Source organism: Cupressus sempervirens, chromosome 9 (genome assembly GCF_028749045.1).
Source record: "Cupressus sempervirens isolate cs-2001-9-10 chromosome 9, ASM2874904v1, whole genome shotgun sequence".
NCBI classification, from domain to species: domain Eukaryota; kingdom Viridiplantae; phylum Streptophyta; class Pinopsida; order Cupressales; family Cupressaceae; genus Cupressus; species Cupressus sempervirens.
In genome coordinates this window covers 555,203,043-555,210,399 of record NC_143126.1, presented here as the reverse complement: position 1 = coordinate 555,210,399, position 7,357 = coordinate 555,203,043, and positions in this window count along the sequence as shown.

Genomic DNA, 7,357 nt, shown 5'->3' with positions numbered 1-7,357 from the left:
ATCCTAAAAGATAATGCCTTGTACTTAAAAAACCAAATAATTGATGAGTTATGTAAAAAAAATCATATCATTCACCATTACTCTTCAATTTATTATCCCCAAGGAAATGCTCAGGAAGAGACCACCAACAAAAACATCATTAAAATCATCAAAAGAATCTTCAATGACACTAGTTAGGACTGGCATTTACAATTAAATCCTACACTATGGGTCTATAGAACAAGTATTTGAATGCCTACTTGGGCAACCCCCTTTTCTTTTGTCTATGGTTGTGAAGCAATTCTCCCTTTAGAGGTTGAAATCCCATCTTTAAGAGTCACCCTACATGATGTTGTGACAGATGAAGACTACAGAGTTGCCTACTTAGAAAAACTAGAAGTCCTGGAGGAAGATAAATGTACAGCCCATGAAGACCTCAAAGTGTATTAGAATAGATTGCTTACTAGACATTATAATAAGAAGGTGAAACCACGTGTCTTTCAAATCAGAGATTTAGTCCTCCGTGAGAACCTTAAAAATCAAGCAGGTCAAGAAAGGAAAGGAAAGGAAAGTGGGAAGCCAACTAGATTGGCCATTATATCATCATAAAGACTTTTGGGATAGATACCTACAAACTTGTCAATTGTGACGGGGAACAACTAGCAGAACCCCTTAACAACATCCATCTCAAAAAGTTCTATGACTAAAGCCTTGAGCAAATGACTCATATCTAAAAATATCAAAAACAACCAGAAAACATTCCAAAAACAAAAATCAAGTATAAAAAGATTTTGAGATAGCACCTTTAAGCTTTCCTCAAATAGCACAAGTCCTTCAATGAGAATCATAAAACAACAAAAGCCATGGCCAATTTTCCATGCCAATTTTGCTTGTTTGTAGTCTTTTCATTGCTTGCTTCAACACCATCTAGGAAAAAGGGGTAATAGGTGTTGAATGAGAATTAAATATGCACATACCCAATTGAGAAACACTTGTGGATTGTAGTTCAATGGTTCCTCGGCATTAGAAATAGCTTAAAACAGAAACAACCAACCAAAAAAAAGAGGGAACTAGCTTGAAGGAAACATGTGTTGATCTCATATTGGTTTTGACAATTGAGTGTCAACACACTTAAGTCATTCACTAAGTTCATGTCAAACTAGTAATGCATGTCGATTATGATATGTAAATACAAGACTAGGTCGAGTTGCAATGAGTGTTGAGTCAATCATGTGTCAAGTAACTCAAGTTCTAAGTAGACAATACATGTCGAGTGATTCAAGTATCAAGAAAACAATAGATGCCAAGTAGTTCAGGTGTCGAGTGAAAAAAAATTACAGCATGTGTCGAGCATCAATAACTTCAAGTGGCAAGCATCACAAATTGGACATATTTGTTTGTGATTGCACAAACAACTATGTAAACCATTTTTCAATCGACCTTAGGATAGAATACAATATTTTGCAGATAAGGATGAATCTATATGTGAATTCCCTATGCAATTACATGTAGCCAATTAGAAAAAAGGAAGGATTATGTGGCAACAAGGATGAATCTCAGTTGTAGATTCATACCTAACCCTAAGTCTTCTAGTCTTCTTAAGGAGGATGAAACCCTAAACTTCATAACAATCATGTAAGGAGTTGAAGGAGGAGAATAGTAAATTTTTTATGTGAAAAGTAGAGCATTCATGGAGACTTAGAAGATATAGAGAGTGAATTGTAGAATTAGTTTGAGCAGAACAAGGATAGAGGATACAATATTGACATACTAGATTAGAGAGGATCAAGAAGGACACTGTATGGATTTGATCTTTAATTAGGCTACCAAAGCTAATCACAAGATCTATGTTGAAACATCTTAACAGGCAATTTTAGTTAAATCTCCTAGGCAGAGTAGTCCTAATAGACTATTGTAAATCCTTTAACAAGGTGACATTCCAAGTGGATGTTCTAAAGTCCTTTAGCTAGGCACACTTCTAACAGGGTGTTGAAATCCTCTAACAAGGTGGGACTTAACAGTTCTTTTAAGCCTTTAATAGGGCAGGCCTTTCATAAGGCAGATCATGTTTCATGGTCAAACCATTGTAAACTTAATTGGCTACACTTTATTGCTGCAATAGTGAAGAATTGTGGGTGTCATCCCCACCCTTGTTTTACCTTCACTTTGGAGGGTTTTTGGGTAATCATATTAGGTGTCAAATGTGTGATTGCTTATGTGTTCATATGTTTTAGATGTATGTGATTTGCATGTTTTTTTAAGTTTATCTATTAAATGCATGAGATGGATGAGTATATGGGTTCATGTTATAACTATTGATTCCCCCCGCCCCCCCCAAAAAAAAGTTTACCTTTCCTACTTGTAATTCTAACGATTGGTATCAGAGCTAAGTTCTCAAAAGATCTTGAAATGGAAGTCTACAAGTTGGGAAAGACCATTGAGAACCAAGAGATTGAAATACATCTCGTACTACATCAACTGAATGAAGCTAGAGATGCTTTGAAGAGTTCCCTAAAGACAAGGAAAGAGATTGTCATAGCAGAAAAATGACACACAATATAAAGAGATTGACACCACAAAGCTATTTGTCTATGGTAACTGTAGTGAATTTGATGCAACAATTGTAGATCTAATGGAAAAGAATAGAGCACAAACCAAAGAGATCAAAAATCTCAAAGAAAGAATCACAAGCTATACTGTTGTGTGAGGTGACTAAACAAAAGAAGAAAGCTATAAAAGACAAGGCCGTGATTGAAGAAGACAAAAGAGTTTTGGCAAAAAAATTAGAAGAAAAGTCAACAGAGCTATCTAGGATCTCAAACATGCAATTAGATACCTTAAGCCAAATGATGAATGCTCATCATGAGTTGAATATCAAGGACATTGAGATAACTACTTTGAAGTTGTAGAATGAACAACTGTAGAATGACCTGAAAAGAGAAAAGGAATTTTCTGAAAGTTTCATCAAGCCAAATGAAGACATCAAGTACTTTGAGTAGCTACTAAAATCCCTTAGATCTAGTAGAGATATATCAGTATTGAGTTGCACAAGCACTAAAGAAGGAGAATCATCCAAAGCTACTATGGAAAGGAACAATAAAGGTAAGAACTCCAAACCTACTTGTCATCATTGTGGTAAGAAAGGACATATAGCTAATGTGTTTAGGAGTAAGAATACAAATCAAAATACTAATCCTAAGAACATGACTCATTGCCACAAGTGCAACAAACAAGGTCATCAGGCACATGAATGCAAAACTAGAACCATGCATGCACCAAAATTTGAAGGACACTACTACAATTGTCAGAAGTATGGACATAAAGCCTTTGAATGCAGATCGAAGTCCACATGGTCATCAAGCAAGCCAACAAAGGTAAGAAGCTATGAAAACTCCTATAACTAGGATTAAAATACAAGATATAGTTGTCATTACTGTCAGGAATATGGACATGTACCTAAAAACTGCATTAGGGCTCACTTCAATGGTAACAAAGAAGAGATGGTTGAGTCAAAACACAGGTTTCAACTATCACAAGACCGGTCACATTAGCAAGCATTGTCCAACTAGGTCCAAGGCACCAAGTTGTGAATTTGATAAAGGTAAAGGCAAGGAAGATGTTGAACACATCAGGAATGAGATGAACAAGACATGGAAGAAGAAAGATGTTGGCAGTACATCAAGTAGAGAAGGGATCACTTCACCCAATGGGTCAAGAGGTCATACTTCATCAAACTAAGTAAACAAGAGGTATGTGGGACTGATACTTAAAGTTTTTCATTGTACATCAATTCCAAAAGAAATTAGCACTAAAAATACTACATTAGCATGAATTAAGATGCAAGAAGTTGTGGAAAATTCAAGGTTAAATCTTCAAGTTTTTATGTTGTTGCCAAACATGAAAAGTCTTCTGTGTATGCCAAGTGAAATACTAGTTAATGTATAGCTGCTAGTCAAAGATAGTTAGAGCCAAGTCTGTAGTAACTGCCAAGTGAGGGAAGTCTCTATAGATGTCGAATGGAACAGAAATTGTATTGATGATGATTTTACAGTTGTACAAGTACCAAGCATTAAATGCTAAGTTTTTAAGGGTATAAGGTCAATTTTCACCTTTTTTCATCATTATGAATTCAAGTCAAAGCAAGCAAAGTGAAGAGGTGATTTAGAATCTAGTTTGAAGCATTTACAAAGATCCTAGTAATGATCCAACTCCAGTTCACCGAATCTTCGAGGTATTCTTCATAAGCCAAGTTACGTAGTTTAAAATTTGTAAAACCCTAGTTTGACAAAATGGCTTCTAGTTCAAAGAATGTAAATGAGAAAGAAGTTTTTTATGTCTAATTAGTCAGCAATGAAGTCAAACAACCAAATTTCAAACCCATCCCAGACATTGCCTATAAAAATGACCCATTAGGCGTGTTATCAATGATTCCACCCAAGGTCATAATGGTCCAAGATGTGAGAAAATGTTACAACTACAAAGTAGGAGGTATAGGTGACATGGAAATAAGGAAAGCTTATGATAAGTTGTGTGAAAATGGTGTCTTGAAGGAAGAATTTAAGATTGTGGAGAGAAAGGGTTTGACCCGTGCCCTAGATTTTCCCACAATTTTCAAAATAGAATGGATAGAAGTAGTGTTGAACAAGATACATGATTGATGTATATGGTTGGAAGGAGAACCAATCATGATTTCAAAGAGAATTGTTCATAGGGTGACTGGTTATCCAACCCTAGATCAGCCAAAGACCCTATAAAGCGACTCAAAGGAGGTAATTGAGAAGAACACAGGTGCAAAATGGAATAAGCGCGGAATGACAATAGATACTATCACTAACCTATTACTTGATTTTTATATTAGGGTTATTTCTCATAAATTTTATTAGTTAAGTAGGTTTAAATAGTGTCCCATGCATTGCAGTCGATGTTGGTTATAAAATTGTCAAGAAAGATCGTACTTATGATCTTGCAGAACTTCAATTATAGCAGATAAATAAAAACCTAGGTGCCATTAGGAAGAGAAAAAGTGCACAATGTAAATTTGGATCAATACTTGTGTGCATATTCTTCTATGGATAGAATGAATTCCCATCCTTTGGAAAAATAAGTTGGAAGACCAATAGATCAGTGGTTGTGCAAATCAATGAATATATTGAGCAGATGAATGAGAACTTTGAAACCGTAAAGACAAGCTATTTTGAAGACTTTAAGAAATCTATGAAGCAGAGGTTGAGAATGCCTATCTTCGTAGTTGAACAATACTACAATGACATATGTTTTCTTGTAGATATTGTTTACACATACATTCAGGCAATAGTACCCAAGGTAAGATGGTTAAGACCCCTAGGCTATGAAATCAATGTTGATGAAGCCTCATCTGCCATTACTGCACTCCTAGTAGAGGAGATTGATAAAATTACTAAAATATTTGGTAACTATGATGTAATGAAGTCCAAAGTTGAAATGGAGTTTAAGACAGCCTCCACAGTGAAAAAGAAAGACAAATTGATAAAGAAAATCAAGGCCCGATTTGGTGAAGAAGAAGAAGATGATGAAGAGGATGAAAAGGAAGAATGGGAACAATCCCAAGAACCTCTTGCTTTCACCCAAGGCATGGTTGAAGCCATTGAAGATAAGGGTGTTGAGGAAGCATAGGAAGCATTAGAACAGGCAAAACCAAAGAAGAGAAAGTCCAAAGCTCAGCCTGTAGCAAAGACAAAGGGTAAAAAGATTGCAAAGCCAAGCAAAGAAAAGCCTTCAGCACCTACAACCAAGGAAAACACAAGGGTCACTACACAAAAGGCCAAAAAGAAAGCCAAAGAAAAGGCCAAGGCTACTAAACAAGAAGGGCCAGAGCAAAAAAAGAAAAGGAGAAAATACATTGCACAACCAGAGACAGATGATGAAATAAAAGAATTTGAAGATACAAGCCATTTTAGAGTGGTAAGTCATGCACAAAAATCTAATCTTGAGAATCTCTATAAGAATGTTAAGAATAATGTAGATTTATCTTATTTGAAAAATAATGATTTTGGGAAGCTTAGTAGAGAAGAACAAAATTGGATTGAGGAATCAATATATGCAATAATGTCTAAATTCAAGAACACTCCACTTGAATTAGATTATACAATGCCTAAGGATTTGTATAATATTATTGAAAATAAGGGGCATTATTATTTAAACCTGGAGAATAAATAAGAGAATCTACAGTAGCTCAGGTGATGCCAGATTTGACAAGAGGACAAATTGTTAAAGCAAACGAGCAATATGGTGAAAGATTTGCACCCAAATATAGGGCATTTAGCATTCTTCATAACAATATTGAAGATGTTGTCAAGAAATCCACCCAAATGTGGAAATTGATCTAAGGGTTGACAACTATTAAAGAAGGAGAAGAAGATCCCTTTGAGGGAAGAAATAATGATCATGACAACAATGATAAGGAGAAAGAAGATTCAGAAAAGGATACTACTATGGAGGAGACACAAAAATAAAAAGATGACATGGCTACAGCTGAAGAGTAGTAGGATGAACAGAACGTGCAAAACATACAAATGCCTAGCATGAGCCCTCCACAAGACACAAGCATGCCTACAAAACTATAATTGTTAAGGATGTTCCTAATAATTCAACTCTAAACATTAATCCTTTAACTGTAGAAGGTCTCAAGAAAATTCTTGACCAATCCACACTACAAGCCAGATTGTGTGAGAATCCAATATTGGTCAGTGTTGATGAACTTTAGAAAGCAATAGCTAACATTACAAGGGATAAGGTAAACACACTAGAACCACCTTTTTCCATCGCTTTAGCTACTAGTGCTCAACCTTTAACACAAACATCAGTAGACATATAAACAAAGGTTGACACAACTGATAAAGTTGATTTGGTTGAACATCAACAGATTAGAAGAGAAGAGGAAAAGGAAACCACAACAGAGCAAACAAGACAAAAAGACACTATTGTACCTACAACACAAACTATTGTACCTAAGTGATTGATGGAAGTAGATCTGAAGAAATTAAGGACATACCAAAGGAGAAGGAACAAGAGGCCACTCAAGCATTGGTAACATTACCAACATTTGGCAGTCCTACAGAAGTCCTTCAGGAGTCAAGCACTGAAGCTATACCATTGCAGATATCAGCCCTAGGTTCAAGTTTCTCCAAGGTTTCTAAGGCTATTCACTATGGAGATGTAACTCTAGATGAAGAAATAGTGATACCTAAATATGATTATGCAAACATAACATTAGAATAGATAGTCATAATGCAACAAACCTTGGAAAAGAAGAAAAATTAGGAAATACTCAAAAAGGAGTATATACAGAGGCAAGCATTACAATAAATCAAAGACATATTCTTAGATGCATTCAGCTTGC